Source organism: Triturus cristatus, chromosome 7 (assembly GCF_964204655.1).
Source record: "Triturus cristatus chromosome 7, aTriCri1.1, whole genome shotgun sequence".
NCBI lineage: Eukaryota > Metazoa > Chordata > Amphibia > Caudata > Salamandridae > Triturus > Triturus cristatus.
Window position 1 is genome coordinate 1,567,861,347 of NC_140590.1, and position 21,392 is coordinate 1,567,882,738.

Genomic DNA, 21,392 nt, shown 5'->3' on the forward strand with positions numbered 1-21,392 from the left:
CCTTCACTTACCAGGTCCAGCCCTTTAGCAAATTCTTGCACCACAGTTGCCAGTGTTAACTTCCCCATATCAGAAATACCAGGAAGTACATATGAAGAGTATTCGGCAGTTGTAGAAAAGACAGGGCCAAGCAGGGGAAATGCATGTGTACAGTGAGAGACTCAATGTAGAGACAACGGATCTACTCCTGATCATAAACAGGCCACAAAGTGCAGGAAACTAGTTTAAAAAAATATATATTAAAGAAAGCAGGACGAGACCAGTTGGATTTGAGCCAAAACACCTCAGCCTCATCATTCTCACCACACACGGCCATATGGGAAACCATTATTGGACCACTCAGCATGTTGCTGGATTCAAAGCTGCGCCCAATAATGGATAGAACCACTATCATGGAAGCTGGGTTGAAACCTTTGTCCACTCCAAATAAAGCCCACTCCAAATTCAGCCCAATCTGCATTCACATCAAGGAGTGACAAGGAGGTTTATCGGTCCACAGAATGCAAGCTATCACCCCACATATATGCCAGGGCTAAGTCCCTAAGGCAGGCCCCAGCATTGGGAAGTAATCATGCCCCTCTACCAGAAGAGGCCAATTCCGCAACTGTGGGTCAAGGGTTACTTTCTACACCTATAACACCTAGACCAAAACAGAACAACCCAGAGGTTCACAGTACCCAGTAATCCATTTCCCACCACCTGCATGTCCCTAACTGGTGGTCCTTTCGAACGTCCCCCCTCTACCAGACAACATGGTGGAGTCAACCACAGCCCTAATGAACAAGGTAACCCATTGGCTAAACTGAATTGTTAGTACTAAATGGGATCTGTTCAACTATATTATTTTTGCTCGAAGTGAGATGGGATTAGTCCACTCAAACATAACTCGCCAGGTGATGTGTCATAAACTTAAAAAACTTAGAGAGCAGGGGAAATCCTGGAAATGGTGAAAACTAGGATGACAAAAACCGCAGCATAAAAATCCTGCCCCTCTGTTTTATTTTATTTTTTGCATACACTACGTTTGTTAAATAGGTGGGTCACATAAAACCAGCAGCAGCAATTCAATGGTCAGAGTAACTAACCTGATCTGTGGGTTTTAGCAGCAAATATATTCAAGAGTCTCGCATATCTGGACGAAAATGATTAACTCTTCCCAGGGCCGGCCACCCAAATGTTAACACGCCCGTTCATAATATTTCTTTGGAGGTGAGAAATGGCCCCCGGTGTGTATCCCCTCATTTTCAAACAATAACCAGTGTCCGCATTGACACAGAGGACAAAGATCCAGCACCTTGCTGGAACTCTTGCAAGGCATTCACTACTCCCATCCTGCCTGGGAAGGGCTTTGGAATAGGAGGTTTAGAAACAACAAACTTTGCTTTCGACCCCTCAACTCCAAATGACCCCAACAAAGGTTTAAATGTTGCCACTTGGAACATTGCAGGGGCTCGCAGCAAGTTGGACAATCCAAATTGGCTAAATTTCTGTCTTCATTTGATTTAATCGGTGTGAAAGAAGTTTAGATGACACACCCCTACCATTTAAACGGTTTCCATGCATTATTTCAATTTGCTGTGGCATCACTCGTAGGTGGATCAAGCTGGGGTGGGTAGCTAATCTTATAAATGTAAAAATGGTCTATGTATTTGTTGTTCTTAAATGGTCTTCACCACAGTTCCTACAAGCATAAATCTCTCTCCCTAGCTAATGGAATATAAATTCTATAATAATATCTTCAACACACAGGCATACAAGGCAATGGAAGACCTTGAAGCATTTTTGGACAGCTTCCTTATGCAGTTAATCTGTCACTTTGCACCAAGGGTGATATTAAACTATGCGGCTTTCCACAACAAGATGAGGAATTGGATAGGGCCCACTTCAAACACAACACACTGGGCGACTCATTTCTAAGCAAGACCTCCAAGTTCTCTCAGAACGCAGGGCAAACGCCGGCGAAAATATCCCTAATTTCATGGGGACACCCAAGGGAGCACAATAGACTTTATGATTACCTCAGTTGAGGCCATCCCCTTGGTTCTAGATGACAAAATTAGCCCAAAGTGCCTAAGTGATCACAACTCTGTTTGTAGTACCCTTGACCTAAATACAAAGATGAAACCCCGTGGGAAAAGGGAAAAACAGGTGCTTGAGACTACAATAGGAACATATTGACCCAGTAAACTTTGCACACAAAATAGTCCGGGAGAATAAGGAGTCCATAAATGTATGCCCGACAGAGGAGCCCTTGAACCAGGCGGTACTAAAGGGTTATAATAACCTATGCACAGCAATTAGCGAGGGTTTGACAGCCAGCAAACCACCAAAGGATGCCCCCCTGTATCAATGGTTCAGCAATGCAAGCACTGCAGCCCACAAACGCTTAAAAGACACCCTAAATAGTGTCTCCAGGTGCTCTCCGGAGGTGAGAAACACCTGCTGCTTTTTCAAGGAAACACTAGGTGAGAGGAAAAGGAAGTTAAGGCCAAACGCTTGGGAGGATCGGTCTGCAGCTGCTACCTTTAAGAACGACCCAAACATTTGAGGAATAATAAACCACCCTTTTTTCCCAGCCACAATACACCCAAAGTGGAAGCCCTGATCCCCAAAGCCATTTGGATTACTCATTTTACAGGTACCTTCTAGTATCACAGGTCAAGGACTATCAAATTCAAAAGACCGATTGCGAACTTAACTCCTGTACCACTATCCAGCCCCATAAGTTTAGACTATGTAATAACAGCCCTAAAAATATCAGCACCAAGGAAAGCTCCCAGCCCGGACGGCGTTCGAGTAGATTTATTCAAAACCAACATCCAACTGTGAGCCCCAATCCTAACAAATGTTCTGAGAAGTGCCCTGGAGAGTGAAATCCCAGAATCATGGAGACAGGCAACTTTGGTCCTCATCTGTAAAAAAAAACAACAACAAAAAGAACAAGCATTGGCATAGCCAATAGGTCTCGCCTTTGGGACCTTATAAGTGTTTAGTTTTGCAGCACATTATAAACAGGCTATGCGCCATGGGTGGGACAAAGAGTCAGGAAGAGCCCAAGACCAGGTACCACCACGTCAGGATCAGCGATCAGAGTCAAGAACCTTGCCGCAGCTCCCAGCGAGCCAGAACCTGAAACATCGGCCAGAATCAAATAACAATAACCAGACTTACAACTACTACTGTGCATCTTGTGATGCATAGCAAACTCATATGTATAGAACAATTAAGCAAAGTGACGCTTTCATGGAATTGTGACCAGTTCCTTGATGTAAGGGGGAGGGCAAAATAAAACGGACGGTCTCAGAACTAAAGACGCACAATAACATTAAACTACAACTAATATTAATACAGCTGCTGCTACTATTACTAATAATACAAAGTAGCGCGTATCGTTATTGCTGTTGGTGTTATTGTTACATGTGTAAATGATGGTCCCTAAAATGCTATTGATGCATTTTCTTCTTGTTATGCAAGTAAAAAAGCCTATAATGGAGAGACTGCAGGTGGCGGGTGGATAGGAGAGGGACTGTAGATTCCTGGGCTGGAGAGAGGATTGACTGGCAGGTAGAGGCGCCTAGTTGGGTAAAGCATCTGCCAGTGGGAGCTGTGCATCTCCTGTTTTGTTGGGATGCATTGAATATTGAGCGGGCGTGTGAGGGGGGAGTTTTCAAGTCAGGGGTGTCTTTTCAACAGATGTTTTGCTCTCCCGTTCCGTGTCAGAATCATCTTTAGTTTTCCTGACAATTGTGAACAATGTGCTCTTGGCAGATGGGCGAGCCATTTACATGGAATTCTGCCTTTTTATCTGCTGCTGTTCGTCGGCACAGAGATAGATGTTTGTGTGTTTGTTTACAGTGCTGCGTGCGCAGGTGGATGACTGGCATTAACATCACGCGGGAAGCTCCGAGTGACCTGAATGTGTCAAACAAACGACGTTAGGAATAAAGCGGCTTTGTGAGAGCCGGCCGGGCGCGGAGCAGGCAGCGGGGCACCTCTGACTTTAAAGGGGATGTCATTCTCTCCCACACGTTCAGGGAGTGGGGACCCCCAGGAAGAGCGGACTCCGTTATCAATGGGGCCCTGCCCGCTTTACTTGAACACAAACAGAGCTGGCTGCCTTGGGCAGTGTGAGGAGAGTTTCTAATTGGTGTCTAAAGGGAGCTTCTCGCAGCCAAAGAGGGAGTAAAGGTAATGCACTATAATTACATTCCATGATTCAAAAAAATCTCAACATTCAGTGCAGCCATTAAAAATTTTGTGTAGAGCTCCGCAAGTTTAATGTTGTAAATATTATAAAAGATGTTCTGAAAAATTTATGGTAGCAGTAGACTTGGTTGATTCATCGCTGACTAAACTTCATTTTCAAACATGTTCATTCAATTTATTTTAAATTTCCTCTGCATGGCATGTGCTATGTGCCATCAAAAAACGTGCGCACGTACAATATTTTGGATAAAAAAACATCGGAATGGGTATTGTAACGTAGGAATGTTTTATAATATAGAGAGCTCGGTAAGGAAGTGCAAGCGGCTTAAGGAGGAAGACACGCTCAAAAGGTTGAGGGAATAGGAGATAAAGAAAGGAGATGCAAGCTGGGAAGACAAAGAAGGGACAGTTGGTGAGAAAAGCTGAGCGGGACATGGTGAGGTAATGGGTAAAAGGGGCGCAGGAACGGCACAGAAGAAGGCGAATTGACGATTTCTCCTCTTCCAATAAATACTCCACTGGTCTGCCGCGCGGAGCACATCTTACAGGACAGCCATCTCTGTGGTAGCATGCTCACTCTGGGCACCGCCTTTTTCCAAAGCACATTTCCCCTCGTAGAAGATAAAGGAATACTGACAGTGTATTTAACAAGAGTGAGGGGGCGTGGCACAGCCCGGCAGCTGCGAAAGAGCAGGCAAATGTGCTTGTGCTGGCAACCGCCTTGCAGGAGCGAGCCGCGGCGGCGCGAGAGCCATATGTTTTCAATTACCACGCCGCCGCTGCTCGCTCCCGGAAGGTGGATGCCAGAACATGCACGAGTGTGCTTGAAAAGGAGCAGACCATTGGCTAAAGGCCCTCCTAGAGCAGCGCATGCATGCTGCCTAGGCGAGACCTAAAAAAAATAAAAAATAAAAATAGAAAAGGGGACAAATCATCCCCTACTTGTAACAGGCCAATATTCTTTATAGATGCTACTGCTAAAAACCTAGGGCAGGTAATCCTGGCGTGCTTAGAATCGTGTGGGTTTCGACTTGATATCTGTACTACTGAGCAAATACTAAATTTGCATCCCATTATTAATAAATATGTTAAGGCAAAAAAAAGGGAGAATGTATTTGGCTTTTATTGATAGCCAATAGGGAAAAAACATGGGTAATAATGCAGAAAATGGGTTTTCAATTAGACCTCATTACTCTGATAAAACGTTTGCATGCCGATTTAAAAATTGCTAGGTGCTTTGTCCTCCAAGGGGAACTAAACAAACTAATTGAATCCCATAGAGGGGTAAGACAAGGCTGCATTTTAGCGCCGTTCTTATGCTTGATTTACATAAATGGTATAACAGAACATTTATTAAAAGCTGGGGTGACCATATCAAGGATGAGTGGCCTTTCATTACCCATACTCTAATACCCAGATGATGCGGTTCTCCTTGCCCGCACATCCATTAGCTTCCAGAAAATGCTTGACCACTTCACTGAGTTTATGAAGGAATAGGATCTTAAAATAAAACAGTCTAAATCCTATACAATGACATCTAGACCCTTAATCATTAAATCCATGCATTTTAGCAGGGTGGGGGCATGCTTAGTAAGGCCCAAGTTTGTAATTATCTGGGGATTACTTTTAGTTCCAACGTGTAAGCTGGAAGGCACATATCCAGATGAAATCCCAACAGATAGGAAGAAACACAGAAGCCATTTTTCAAGAACACTAATCCAAAAACCATTGCCAGAGACGATAACTTTATTCAAAACTAAATCCATTTCATCCACTATTTATGGGGCGGGATATGGGGATATTATAACTCAGACACACTTGAAGGGATCTTCAACAATTAGCTTGTGAGCTACTGTAACTCTCCAGCTATCTCCAAGTAGCTCACCTGTGTAGCCCACCTGTGTAGCCCAGCTTATTAAATTAGAAAGCTTTTGCTTGGTTGAATTAATATACATATAAAAAATGATATTATACAACACTAATAATATTAGTAGCTCTTAATGGGTTTTATTCACCATATGTTGCTCTCAGTACAGAAATGTTTGCAGACCCCTGCTCCAGCGTTTTGAAAACTGCTTCATATATAGACTGCTGGCTGGCCCCAAAAGTGTAGCAGATCTCATTTGTCATAAAGAAGTGGGCCTTTCATTTTTAGAAGATCAAATCAAATTGGTGCCACTTTAGCTCAGCTGAAATACTGGCTAAATCCTGAGGTGGGCTTGACAAGACAGTGTATAACTGATTGTTTGTCTCCCCAAAACGTGTCTAAGATACCTTGGCTGGCAAATATATATATAATATATGTTAAAAAATGCTTTGACAATTTAGGCCTCCCGGAAACATTTACTGAATTATCTTTAATTAACAGCCACGCAAAAGACACTGAAGACACGCTTTCAGAATTGTGTGTCAACAAAAGATTAAACAAGATGTTGAATTTGAAAACTGTAGAAGTCTACATCTGCATTGTGACAGTTAAAAGCCTTGAGACATACTTGTGTTGGCTTGAACACCCTTTTAACTGTTTGCTTTGTCCTTTTTAGATCTAATCTTATACATTTTAAAGTGGCTTTCCCCATTCAATGTACTTGAAAACACCATTTACCACCATGTCATTTAATCATGTAGCCAAACAATGTACATTTCGCTTTATTTGTTTTGTCCATTCTATGCAAGCCCAGATCCGGCTTCCTAAAACCTTTACTGCCTTAAGCTGGTTGTAAAAGAAATATATGCCTGCAATGGCGTTTTCACAAAGATTCTCCTCTTATGAAATATGCACTGGAATATTGAATTTTATAAAGGGCACTCTGAAAATAATAAACAGTTAAGCTCCATGCGCCAAATGTTATCGTTCTACTTTTAAGATTTTAATGGAATCTACGTTTTAAATTATTTTTACATTTTATTGGATATGTTTTATGTATGTATTTTATCAATGCACATTTTTATGGAATTTTAAGTGCTGAATAAATATAATTTTAACTTGAATTACACCGCAGCAGGAGGCAAAAGTTGGACTTCTTTTTGGATGTCAGCTATTTGCAAATTCCAGCTACATCAAACTGAAACATATGAGGCCTTTCAGAACATGTGCATAGAAGAGCTTCAGGTCCGCGATAGCCTACTTGTAAACTTTTACATGGAAAACACATATGCATTGGCCTGAACATTGCTAGAGGCATATAGGGGAGCCTTTGATATCGCTATGGAAAGTAGGGCCAATTTTACCATACAAGCCTGGCAATGATGCACCAGAAGGAGTCTTGTACTGGCTACAACCTTTGATTGAAGCAAACACAAGGAGACGATGGATGAAGCACAAACTTTTCAGACACTGACCCCCCAGTCACAGATCTGGGTTGAATCCATCATTGTTCTTTAGCTCACTTCGCCACCCCAGTTCAGACCCAGCCATATGCAGATCAGTCTTGACCCTGTTCCTCCTGGGAACAGTCCAGCCCGAACTGCCAAGCCAGGTCTTCCCTGGAACAGAAGCAAGCATCCTGGGACCAGTTTCAGGGTAACACCCCTCATCAGCCAGGCCTAGCTTGAATCCAGGGTGAAAAGTGACCAAGGGACCCACGTCTGGGCATACCCTGCCAACTTAGGGCGAACAAAGCAAACACAAGGAGATGATGGACGGAGCGCTGTAACCTGCTGACTTTGCCACTGGATTCAAACTAGTCTGGATGATATGGGGTGTTCCCCCCCCAAACCGGACCCAGGATGCTTTTATTAGGTCCAAGGAAGACCTGGCTTGGCAGCTCTGGCTGGACTGTTCCCATGAGGAGCAGGGTCAAGGCTGATTTGCATTTAGCTGGGTCTGAACTGGGGTGGCGAAGTGAGCTAAAGAACGATGAAGTATTAAACCTAGATCTGTGAATGGGGGGGCAAGTGTCTGAAAAGTTTCAGAATTCCGTCCATCATCTCCTTGTGTTTGCATTACTACCTCTGATGGACATAAAATGTGACAATTCTTGCTAAAATTCTAGCAATGAGAGTAGCTCCTGATGTTAACAGAGTTAGTACCTGTTGACTAATCTAAATTCATACCAGGAAGGAGCCCACTATCCAAACTCAAGAGACTTTGCCTCAAAGCAAGTGTAAGGCTTGATGCCCAAAAAGCATTTGGCATGTATACTGGCAGTATATTGCGCTGCCTATCAGAGGTTGGGGAAAGTATGTAGCTTTTAAAAAAAATGTATGCTGTATGTTAATACCTCATACATGTCAACATGAGGAAACAGGAAAAAGGGAGATTGGGGGGGGGGGCAGGCCTTTAAACAATGACTCTGAAATAGGTCCCTAAACGGCCATATATATTTGTGTCCTTCATTTTACAGGCAAAATACTACTGCAAGATGTTGCATTTCAGTAGTTTTTTATGCAACTTATGACTGCTGTACAACACATACTGTTAAATGGGGCGCCTCTAGATGCCTGGGTGTGTTCAGGTTGTGGGTGGGTGCTCAAGACAGGGAACAATTTAGAGCTCTATATTTTATTTTGAAGGCAATACGGCATGGGTACTCACAAACATTACCCCGGGGTCGCAAAGTTCTGTCTGTGGCATGCTCGAGGGCTGCACCAATGCCAATAATAGGAGGACTGGGGTGATGAATGACTAGCATAGGGGGACTCGAAACAGATGCATGGTGTGGACAACAAACCGAGCCTTCACGTGACTTCTGTCTGCCACCTATGCTCTATTCTCATGCATCAAGAATTAAAGTTAAAGCATTAACTTATAATGTAAAACATGACAAGGAAAGAGATACTCATCTGGTGGCTGAATTGCAAAATGTGAAACTTGGTATCAGTCCTGACTTTCCCGACTTGATAAAATTGTGTGATCCTAGGCGACTTGTTAATTTCACTTTGCCTCTTATTTCTATATTTGCAAATCTGAGAGCCCCTTAAAATACATGAGTTCAGAAATAGGATATGTATATTACAAAACCTTCTTGTGTTTAATTTAATAAACTGTACTGGTGTACCAATTATATAACGACCAAGGCAACACACAAGGTGCACCTGACAAATGACTTCCCTCTTGGTTCACTAAAAGCATTCTTTTCAGAATGGGGGGGGGGTGAGGGGGGCGGCATTAAATTTTCCAAGATCATGCTTGAAAACTATCACTGCTAATAAATGCCTCTAAATGCGGTGACAATCTGATTTACTGAGGAAATACTCTCAGGCATGTTAATAAAATACACTGGTTAGCAGAGAGTTTAAAACTAAAGGTGTCTTTGAAACTAAAAGGTTTTGCTAAAGTTAAGTTGTCTGGGGCACTTTCTTTTCTTCCGTAGGGTTACTTTAGCGGATGTGTAAAACGTGTAAATAAAATATGCCCGTTTGTTTTGCAGCTTTCTGAATTATCCTGCTGTTAAGTGAACAGCAGCTCAGTGCTGCTGTTCACCAGGGAGCCGTAATCAAAGGTCAGGAGGGCAGCAACCGGCCCCCAGGCCTACTTTGAGTGTCCCTGCAATACAGGTGTCTAACAGTGCTCCTCAGTATGTCAGAAAGGTGTTAAAAATGACATACTCATCAAATATTGGCATCTCCACATTTTACTCTGAGCAATGGTCACATATGTGCGAACTGTAATTAGAATTTTATGTCCGATTGAAGGAGGTTAGGTTTGGCATCCAAACAGTTTTCTACCTGCATTTTAATGAACGGACGGTACAAAAAAATCAACAAAATCACGAAAAGCTGGTATTTTTTTTTTTTTTAAGCCTTATTTGAACATACTTCAAACAACAAATATAATGTGAAAGCACTTTTAAATGTGTTCAAGGGCTGCGTTGATGAATCCTAATATTTGAAGTAAACGAAGGCAGAAAAGACATGTTACAGATAAATACATACGATTTTGTTACAATGTCATATTTAGTATCATGTCCGTGCATTTCCAGACTCTTCAAACACCACCACATAGCCGGTATTTTGTATCTCGGTAAGGTGGCAAGCCTAAATAAGGTATACAGTTATTAAAATACAGCCATAGGAAATGTAAATGTTATGTTTACACAGAAAGACATGTTATGTTTACACAGAAAGACTGTGTGTGCGCGAAACAGGACATGGGGAAGAGGAGCTGGTACAAGGAAACACTCACACCTAAGTGTATGCATAAAAATGTACGCTTACTAAATGTCATTCAATGCAGTGACATAATCTGCCGTATTAAGGAGAAACGCGTCTGCTTGTTTAAGAAATACATTTTTGCTGAATTCGAAGAGACTGTCATATTTTTAAATGATGTCTCTTGCACGTTTTGCATGCCAATCATTTTTATGGCTCGGTTTATGCATGGGCTCCTAGAGCCAAAACAAATATATTAGTTTTGCTGGCTCGCCCCCATCTAATGGATTTTCAGGTGAGACGTCAGCATGTCCTTTGCACTAACGCCACGTATCACAAAGCTAATATGGCTTAGAAAGGGAATAACAAGGCTGTCGTTTTCCTGCACTAGTACTTGCCTTGGAGGCGGAACCAATGACCCGTTCGATCAGACATAGATCTGCGTTCACCGCCTTTTCTTTACAATTGGGAAAACTCCTCTATTCTGTTCAGCTACAGACGTCTGTTAAACTGTTTATGGCTTCAGTTAGAATGTCCGTCATCCATTTTTGATCTGTTTTTAACTGACGTAGCTTGTCGGCAAAACTTATGCCCATGTAACAACCAATCCCACGGCTGAACATATTGTAGGATGGCCTGGGAGGGGGCGGCACTGCTAATGCTTTAGGTGGCCTATGATTGGAGCATTGTAGACATCTTAGCCAATCCTAGTGCGCTATATAGAATATTGGAGTGCTGATTAGCTGTGAAATCCGCTAGCATCTGTATCTGAGCTGTATTGCTATAATGAGTGGGTGGTACACACTTTGGAGTGGAGTAATGGGTGTGGTTAGGGGTTTAGCTGCCCCGAGATCGTTACTGGCCATGGTGAAAGTTTGTCGCGAGATTGGCTGCTGTTTTGAATCTTTTAATTTATTTATTTTAGGTGTTTTTATATAGCGCGGACTTTACCCGAAGGAATGGGTTGGGAGGTCAACGCGGAAAACGGCCCTGGATGTAGGTCTGGTTCTAGAAAGGGAGCCAGATCCGCGAAGGGTGCCCCCTTGGCCCACCCATATTCTAGAATTGGAAAAGTGTCCTTTTTTTCAATGCCTAACCTCTTTAGTTGTACAATAACCAGCAATGACGATGTTTTCACCTTACGAAGAAAAGTACTTTAGAAAGATACCATAATGAGTGTCTTTACTTAGTAATTATTTTTGTTATTCTTATTATTATACCAGCTATAAGTCCATTACCAAATGATAGCATCTATATAAATGTAGACGGATGTAAGTGTAGTTCCTACGGCATTGATGTTAGAGTAACCTCCAGGACACTGGTTTCAAACCCATCAGGGAAGCCTCAGCATTTCATTCTTCTCTAACACTGAGTTGTGGATTAATAGGAACCAGTGGCGGCTGGTGACATTTGAAAGTGGCGAGGCGTAAAATAATTGTCGTACTTCACAGCGGCGAGGCTGAACCACCTACGGGGGTTCCTGGGGTTCACCCCCGGGGATGGATCCAAAAAGCACACAGATCATTGACCGATAAAAACTGCAATTGCTTTCTAGTGAACAGCAGAAACACTCCTAGGAGCAGCACAAACATCTCTAGACAGCAAAAACACACCCACGAACAGCACAAACACTCCTAGGAACAGCACAAACACTCCTAGGAACAGCACAAACACACCCACGAACAGCACAAACCCCCCCTAGGAACAGCACAAACACCCTTAGGAACAGCACAAACATATCCGTGCAGTGACACATCAGCTGGTCATGCAATGTGGTGTGACCTGGCTGTGCGTGGAATCCTAGCGCCTAAATATGTGTAACCTTTGTGGAAGTTGCAGATAGCACCCAAATCACTCTCAGGGGGGCCACATAAGTGACGATAGCGCTCAACTGCAAAATAGCACTTTATCGGGACCTGTGCTCATCGGCACAACACTAAATCAGGTCAACCATTACACATTAGATAATAAACTGGCCTTCAGAATTCACATCTCTGATTTAAAGACTCGCATTGACAAGCAGCGCAGATGTGTCTATTCATTTAATTCTCTTCTGAAGTATTTAAGGAAGAGAGACCTCAGGTAATGGTTATTGGCGTGCTCTGCATTGACTATACCAGCTCATAACAATATGACAGAGAAGGACAATAACAATAAAAAGTCGGTCAGCGACGAAAAGAGCCTAGAGGGATCAGTGGAAGGGGAGGCAGGCGCTATTCAGTAGTTGAGCAGGTGGAAAGAGAAACAATTTGTCTCTAGGGTTTCACGTTACACCACCAGGTTAATTGCTTGTTTTCGAGGGATCGTAGAAGGAGGGTTTCTTCGCTGGCTGTATCTTTCTTTAACAAAGGAATATCCAGGCAGATGGGAAAACTGCTTTTGGTATTAGGAGCTGCACCAGTCTGGATTGTTCGCGCAATAAGACAGACCACACAAAATTTTGACTTAGCAGAAAAGGTCACTTTATTAGGACAGGTAACTAAGAACCACTTATTGAGACAATATAAATATTATCAAATTGCTTCCCAAATATTTTTGCCACAAACAATTCCAAAAATACCCCAACCAAAATTTACCATAAATTACCCCATGTACTGCCCCAATGGCCTCATTTCCTTTTTGACCATTTTGGTTGACATGTCCAGCTTTTCTTCCACCCTCCCCCCGCCCCAGAGGGAAGGATAAGCCCGCTCCAGACTATCCAAACCCCCAAAAAACCGCCACCCAGGAAAACCCAAAGAGTTTTCCTGGCCCCCCACCAAAAGAAAATTGCTCAAAACCAACATATTCTATTTTAAAAGATGATCACACCAATGATTCTCATTCCAAAAACCCGCCAGCAAGTCCCGTAATTCCATCATATAATAGGCTTGACCTAACTGGGATAAATGAGCCCCATCCTCCTGAAAAAGATGATGCTCGACACTGGTAATGTTATCATGAGACAAAACCTGAATACCCATTGCATTGCAAAAAATTTTCATCGCACGGTTTAATTTTTTGCGAGCTTTTTCCATGGCTGAATGATTGCGGGCCCCCCTCCACTGTTGTCTATAAATAGATTCGGACCACACCAGAGACGTACCCACCCAGTTGTTCTTGATGACTGCTAGATCCAATTGCATTTGTTTCAAGAGCGATAACCCAGATAAAGGTACGAGATCATTCTCGCCTAAATGTATTATTAACAAGTCTGGAAAACCTCTTTCAGCTGATAATTCAGATAGCGTAGAAAACAAATTGCTCCACCTCATCCCACCTTTACCCTTCCATAGAACTTCGTGGCCTTTGCTAGGAAGTCCGAGCGACCTGCCGTAGATCTGCCGTTCTGCAAAAACAGCAGACCACTTGACGAAGGAATGACCTATGATCCAAGTACACATTTTTGAGGAAAAAGAAGTGATGGCACGACCTAGGTAGAAAAAGTAAAAATTAGCCTGCATCATAGCAAACGGATAAGTTATCACATTCTGACATAACGAGAACAACATGCAGACTTCCACCTACCAATCCTCTTAATGTCCTCCCAGTCCCAGCCCAATTTAGCCGCTTCCGTAGCTGCCCCGATCCTAAATGAGTGAGTTCCAAAAAGTAAGGGGTCCTTCCCAATCCTCTTCAAGGATTTGCGTAAAACAGCCAATAAATGAGCATCAGTAATTTTTGACCCATCTTGATGCAAAAATATGGGCCCATGTATCAAATCAGGGGAACCTACAAATGAATCCCATTCCCAAATAGGACAACATCCTTGAACCCCACTACCACTCAACTTAACCCAAACACCTTTGCCCAATTGATCAGTTTTAGACTTCTTCAAAAATAACTTGATTGACACCCCACGTTGAAAATCAATTTCACTGGACCGAATCCCCATTTGTCCTCGCAACCCCAATAATTCTGAAACACGAAAGGCACCAAAAAACCACCAAATCATACATAGACGAAAGCGCGACACTTCCCAAAGGTCATAACAACAAAAAGGCAATTGAACTAGTAACTGCTGTAACAGTCCAAAAGTAATAGGTTCTCGTAAAGGCCCGGACTGTATTCGCTCCCTGCTCAAACCTTTTAGCATCCGCCGCAACAAAACATCCCCAACTAAATCTTGACCCCACCATAGCTGTCCATAAAAAGAAATCCCAGCCAATTTGCCAGAAATGGTTGTGTGTGATAAACCTTTATTGACTAAAGATAAAACAAACTGTAACATACAGAACTTGGAATCCACTAAAGGGCCTTCAAAACAGAGTGATTTATTTATTATTTATTTATTTAGCTTATATAGCGCACAGATACCCCAACGGGGTGTCCCGGCGCTTGTGTGAGAACGTGTATAATGCTCGCTGTAAGGTGAAGATTTAGCAGAATAGAAAAGTTTTCAGGGCTCTCCGAAAGGGAGGTTCTTCTTGAACGCTCCTGATGTACAAGGGAAGGTTGTTCCAATGGGAGGCAGTGCAAACTTGGAACGTTTTCCCCCCAGCTCGAGCCTTTTTAACCCTAGGGGTAAAAAGAAGATGTTGAGAGCTCGATCGGAGAGAACGGGCGTTGCTGTAGGGGCGGAGACATGAGGACAAATGAGCAGAACCCTTCCCGTTGATAGCACGGTGGGCAAGGGTGAGGGCCTTAAATTCCGACCTTTTATGTACTGGGAGCCAATGCAGCCGGAGGCGGTAGGGGGTAATGTGTTCTCTAAGGGGGAGACCACAGACCAAACGGACTGCGGCATTTTGAACTGTTTGCAGGTGCCTCAGGAGACCTTTAGATAGTCCCAAATAGAGGCCATTGGCATAGTCAAGATGGGTGGTGATTAGCGCCTGCACAATTGTTTTCCTAGTTTGGTTAGGGATGAAGTTGATGAATTTTTTCATCATCCTCATTTTAGAAAAGCAGGCCGCAGATACAGATTGAATCTGCTTCTTGAAGGAGAGATCACTATCCCAAATGACTCCCAGGTTTTTGACGGAGTCCTTCGGCAAAGGAGGGGCGCTCAAGTCAAGAGGCCACCACAGAGTAGGATCCAGTGGGGAGGGCTGGTGAAAAAATATTACTTCGGTTTTGCCAGCATTAAGCCGGAGGCAGTTGTTATCCATCCAGTTGGCAATGCTCCGAAGGCAATTTTTTAGTGAGTCGAAGGTAGACTCAGAGGGGGAGTCATATGAAAAAAGAAGCTGTATATCATCCGCATAAGATGTGGCCTGTATTCCAGATTGGGAGATGATCTCGGCCAGCGGGGAAAAATATACATTAAACAAAAGAGGGCTTAGTGAAGAGCCCTGAGGGACGCCCCACTTAAGAGGACGACTGCATGAAGTGAAGGGGGGAGTGAATACAGCCTGGGTCCGATTGGACAAAAAGGAGGCAAGCCATTCCAAGGCCTTGCCCTGAACACCTTTTTCCTGTAGTCGGTTGAGGAGGATCGGGTGAGATACGGTGTCGAATGCTGCTGAAAGGTCCAGCAGCACCAACACCGCTCTAGAACCCTCGTCAACTTTCCACCTGATAGCGTCCGCCATCTCCAGGAGGGCAGATTCGGTACTATGACCCGGCCTGAAACCGTGCTGGGAGATGTGGAAGGCGCCGCTCTTCTCAAAGAACCCAGCCAATTGGCCATATACAAGTTTCTCCAGCACTTTGGCCGGGGCAGGGAGCAAGGAGATGGGGCGGTAATTTGCTGGTTCAGAGGGGTCTGCGGTTGCCTTTTTGATGATTGGTACCAGTCGAGCATGTTTCCAAGAGTCTGGAAAGATACCCGACAGGAGAAAGTCATTCCATATTTTGTTCAGTACTGGATTGAGCAAAGGAGCGAGGGATTTGTACTGCTTCGCTGGCCACGGGTCAAGGGGGGAGCCAGATTTGCACTTGAGTAGTTCCGCCAGAGACTGATCTAGGGAGATCGGCTCAAATTTGGAAAAGACTTTATCCGGATTGGAGCTAGTTAAATCTGCCTTCAGTTGGGGAGGAGTGATGTTGCTGGGAAAGGAGTTCTGGATTAGAGCGATCTTATCTTCAAAAAAGCTCGAAAGATTGTCGCAGAGAGCCTGGGAGAGCAGTGGTTGGCGCTTAAGGGCCAAGGGGTCGGTAAAGGCTCTGACCGCATCAAAAATGACTCTAGGTGCACCCTTAGCCCTGGTGATTTTCTCCTCAAGGTGTGATCTTTTATGGTCAATGATTTTTCTTCTGTACTCCTTAAGGGAGGTTTTGTATTTGGATCTACTGTCAGGAGAATAAGATCGCCTCCAATTTCTCTCCAGCCTCTTGCAGGTAGATTTATGTAGCCGCAATTCCTCAGAATACCAGGGTGCCGAGGGAGAGGTACGAGTGATCTCGTAAAAGTTAAAAATTCAGACCAAGCCTGTAGATAAGTGCGTCTAGTAGCAGGGGCTATCGATTTCTCGACCAAATCGATGATCCTCATTCCCCCAGCACCCAGATGTCTTGCGGGATTGGAGTTTTGTCGGTGTCTGCACCAGGCGCAAGTTGCGGAATTTCTGCCAATTAGAACGAGACAAGGCGTCTGCAATTGAGTTATTGACACTGTGACCTGGAATGTGCCTTGCACGAAAAACAATATTGCATTTTAAACTGAGTAACATGAAAAAACGTAAAAGCTTCAAAACCCGTAGATCTTTGGCCTTCTGATTATTTATGAGCTGAACCACAGCCATGTTATCAATGTGGAACATTACACATCTGTTACTGAATTCCACACCCCAAACCATCAGGGCCACAATTAGTGGAAACAACTCAAGGAAAGCAATACTGTGCCCCTGTGATAACCAATGGCGTGGCCATGCCTCCGCACACCAACGACCCTCCCAAAAAAGTCCAAAACCATGTGCCCCAGAGGCATCCGAAAAAATCTGTATCTGCCAAATAGTATTGTCACCAAGAAAATATAGAGAAACTCCATTGAAATCTGACAAAAAGGTTAACCACACCAGAAGATCTTCCTTGATGGCTTTGGTAAGACGAATTCTGTGGTGAGGAAGGTAGGCTCCAGACATCGCAAAACCCAACCTTCTGCAAAAAGTCCTGCCTGCCCTAACAACCCGACAAGCAAAATTCAGATAGCCCAAAAGCCGTTGGACTTGCCGAAGCTCAATCTTATCCTTACCAAGAACCTCCAAAAGAAAAAACCTGATCTCTTCTACCTTTACAGCTGGCAAACTAGCCATCATAGTTACCGTGTCTTCTCTTTGCTTTACTGCAAACACACAGCAGCCAATAAAACAACTTTAAACATCGGCATACCCCGGAAGTACAACCCCCTCCAGTAGTATGCCCCAATCACTGTCCACACTATCATATATAAGGTCCGAATCACGACATCACTTCCTCTTTCTTTGCATGAAAAACTTTTCAACACAGTCCACCAACTTGACCGTCGAACACTGGACCACCGATTTCTCCATCGACGTGCGTCCAAACTTGAACCTTGAATATCCTCTCTGGAAAAGACGACATCTGTCCTCTGTCCAGATGAATTATCTCCCTGATGAACCGAATCATCCCTGCCGATGCCAGACCTCCTGGACCTCAAGATTGCTTGGTCTGTTCTCCTGAAATGGAAACTGACATCGTAACACCCGTACAAAACAACCTTGAAGGCAATGTACAGGATTATCGGGTGGGTACAACATCATAATAATTACATAAGAATGCCAACATTCTAACTGCTTGGGTGGGATAATCCTCGCCTCCGTGTCCTTAATAGAATTGAAAATTCTTTGTCGCGCTTGCTAGACAATTTTTCATTCTATGGCAGTCCACGGAGGCTCTGATTATGCTAGTTTAAAGTTGATTTACCACCACCGAAGCTACATCCACAATAGGTTTATGATAAAACGTTTTGAATGTGGAATCAGCCGACCAGTCCGCCACAGTCATGATGTCTTGCAACCGGGAACCCGCCCCCAAAGACTTAGAGGCCATAGCTCCCCTAACAGAATGAGCTCCAAATATGGAAACATCCACCCCCGCAAGGCCCATTAACCAAGTGACCCACCTGGCCAGGGTTGCAGATGAGACCGGGCGAAAAGGTCGCTGAAGAGCAATTAACAATTGTCCTGAAACATCAGATCGAAATTCCCTAGTACAATCTTCATAAACCTTCAAACACTTGACTACACACAACTTGCTATGATGAGGAAATGCAGGATACGTAATACACTGAGAATGCGTCTTAGTACGTCTGGAAATCGTAAAGGAAACTCCCGAAGGAGTAAATACTCTACCTGCCAAATCCAATGCTCGCACATCCGACACCCGTCTACATGAAATTAAGCACAGTAGGACTGTTAATTTTGCCGATAATTGTTTTCTAGAAAGTGCCTCATTATTCGGCCAATTCCTCAAAAAACGCAAAACCACCGACACATCCCAAAGTGCGGTGTACCTAGGTTGAGGAGGATTCACCAATCGAATCCCTCGCACTACCTTGCAAACCAAGGGATGTTCCCCCACCGGTCTGCCCTCCACATGCGGATGGCCCGCTGAAATAGCCGATCTAAAGTTATTTACCGTCCGGTACGCCAAACCGGACTTGGCTAATTCCGACAAGAAGTTCACGATTAGATGAATATCGGATCCCACGGGATCACACTGTCGCTCACCACACCAACCAACCCACCGTCTCCAAGCCGATTCGTATCGCTTGTGTGTGGATGGAGCCCAAGCCTGGGACAAGAAGTAGAGAGTGTCTTGCGAAACTCCCGGCACCTGCCAGCGACGCCTGAAAGTCTCCAGGCCATGAGGCCCAGTTGGTTCTGCAACACTAACGGGTGGCGCAGTCCCTGAGGATCCGTGAGAATGTCCGGAAACGACCGAAGACGCACCGGAGGCGCACAAGTCAAGTTCAAGGCGGTTGGAAACCATGCTTGCGCTTTCCAACAAGGTGTAACCAGAACTAACTCTGCTTTCTGCCTGCGAACGTGAGCCAACACTCTCGGAATCATGGCAAATGGTGGAAAGGCATATAGAATGCCCGTCGTCCACGAGTGAAGAAAGGCGTCCGAACCGACCGCTAGAGGGTCCGGCCGCCAACTGGAGAACCTCGGAAGTTGACTGTTGAGTCTGGACGCAAACAGGTCCAACACACAGGGTCCCCACTTGAGATTCAGCGCTTTGAAACTGTTGGGATGCAGTCTCCAGTTGCTGCTGTCCCGCAAATGCCGTGAATTCCAATCGGCAATCACGTTGGACGACCCGGGAATATATTCCGCCGTCACCACCAGACGATGGTCCAGGCAATAATGCCAGAAGTCCTTGGCTATCTCTGCCAAGAGGCGAGATCGGGTCCCCCCGAGTCGATTGATGTATCTCACCGCGGACACATTGTCCATACGTAGAAGAATGCAACAAGACACCTTCTGCGGGGCCAGAGTTCGAATCGCGAACGCTCCCGCCAGAAGCTCCAAGCAGTTGATATGCAACTTTAGTTCCTCCTGAGACCAACGACCCCCTGTCTCCATGGTCCCGCACCGCGCTCCCCAGCCCCAGCGACTCGCATCTGACTCTATCACGACATCCGGGCTGGAGGAGAAAATGGCTCTGCCGTTCCAGGCCTCCATATGGTCTAACCACCAATTGATCTCCGTACGTGCCACCGGTGAGAGGGCTATCTGTTGCGCATACGAAAGACCCTTGCGTAGATGCAAAATTTTCAGTCTCTGAAGGGCCCTGTAATGCAAGGGCCCCGGAAAAATCGCCTGAATGGACGCCGCCAGCAAACCTACTAGGCGAGCTAACGTCCGTAACGATATTGTCGGAGAGGCAAGCGCTTTCCTCAATTCCTTCCTGATAACTACTCTCTTCCTCAAAGGAAGGAGCAATTGGCACGTGAGGGAGTTGATCTGAAAGCCCAAAAATTCCATCGATTGCGATGGAATCAGGACCGACTTCTCCAGATTCACAAGGAAACCCAAATCCTGTAACAGTTGGAGAGTCCAAGTTAGATGTCTCATCAAGAGTTCCCGTGACTGTGCCATAATTAGAATGTCGTCGAGGTAAATGATCAGGCGGACCCCTCGTTCTCTCAACCATTGGACCACCGGTCTCATGAGTTTGGTGAAACACCAAGGGGCGGAAGACAGACCAAAGGGCATCGCAAAAAACTCGAACCATTGGTCGCGCCAGAGAAACTGGAGAAACCTCCTGTGTGGTGGGAAGATAGGAACCGCCAAATAGGCGTCCTTGAGATCTAAACGAACGAGCCAATCCTTCGCTAAGAGGATGTCCCTCAGCAAATGGATGCCCTCCATCTTGAAATGTCGATACACCACCCAAGCGTTGAACTCTCTGAGATTCAACACTAAACGGAACCCTTTGTCCTTTTTCAGGACTAGGAAAATCGTGCTTACTAAACCCCGAGGATGGGGCATAGCCCTCACTATTGCACCCTTCTGGAGTAGTGCCTCCACTTCCCTGTCGATGAAACTCTGTTCTTGTAGGGAAAAATGTAGGTCGCCAGGCACCCGACTCTGAGTCGGAGTGGTGTAGAATTCTATGTGGAAACCCTGGACTGTGGAAACCCTGGACTGTTTGTAGCACCCAGGGATCGACCGTAATCTCCTGCCACCTGTGAAGGAACAACGCAATACGACCTCCCACCATGCATTCTGAGGCATTCAACATCGTTACCTGAATAGGAGTTATCTCCGGAGTTTTGCTGTCCTCGATAGGATCCTCTGTGGCCTCGACCTCGGCCACCTCTATTGCGGGAGGGGTAAAACTGCGACCTCTGACCGCCTCTGCCTCTTTGTTCCGCCCCTCGGGAGGTCTGGTTGTAGCCTCGGCCGGACCCTCGACCTCTAGCGCGTCCGGCCCTATCAAAAACACCAGTGTGGAACACTTTCTTGATGTTAGCCTGCGCCTTGTCTAAAGCTGAGAAAGTGGCCACGTACTTGCCCATCTCTTTGACGAATTTGTCGCCAAACAGCATACCATTGGCCAAAGAACCCGGTTCGGTCGTGGCCATCTCCGCTAATTGAGAATCTATTCTCATTAAGAATGAGCGCCTACGATATTCTCCTGTATCTCACCTCGCCGCGGCAGTCGCTTAATGTTCTCTTTGATGTTCTGACTTCCTTTGGGAG

General features: G+C 44.9%; 1 protein-coding gene across 3 annotated transcripts in view; it reads right to left on the reverse strand.

Moving 5' to 3' along the window:
- SLC35H1 (solute carrier family 35 member H1) overlaps positions 1 to 10,869 on the reverse strand; it is a 169,004-nt gene extending 158,135 nt beyond the window's left edge. For all 3 annotated transcript variants that reach the window (XR_014966848.1, XR_014966847.1, XM_085619392.1), the window contains exon 1: positions 10,698 to 10,869. The gene's annotated coding sequence lies outside the window, so the exon portion shown is untranslated. The remainder of the gene's footprint in view (positions 1 to 10,697) is intronic.
- Positions 10,870 to 21,392: the final 10,523 nt, after the last annotated feature.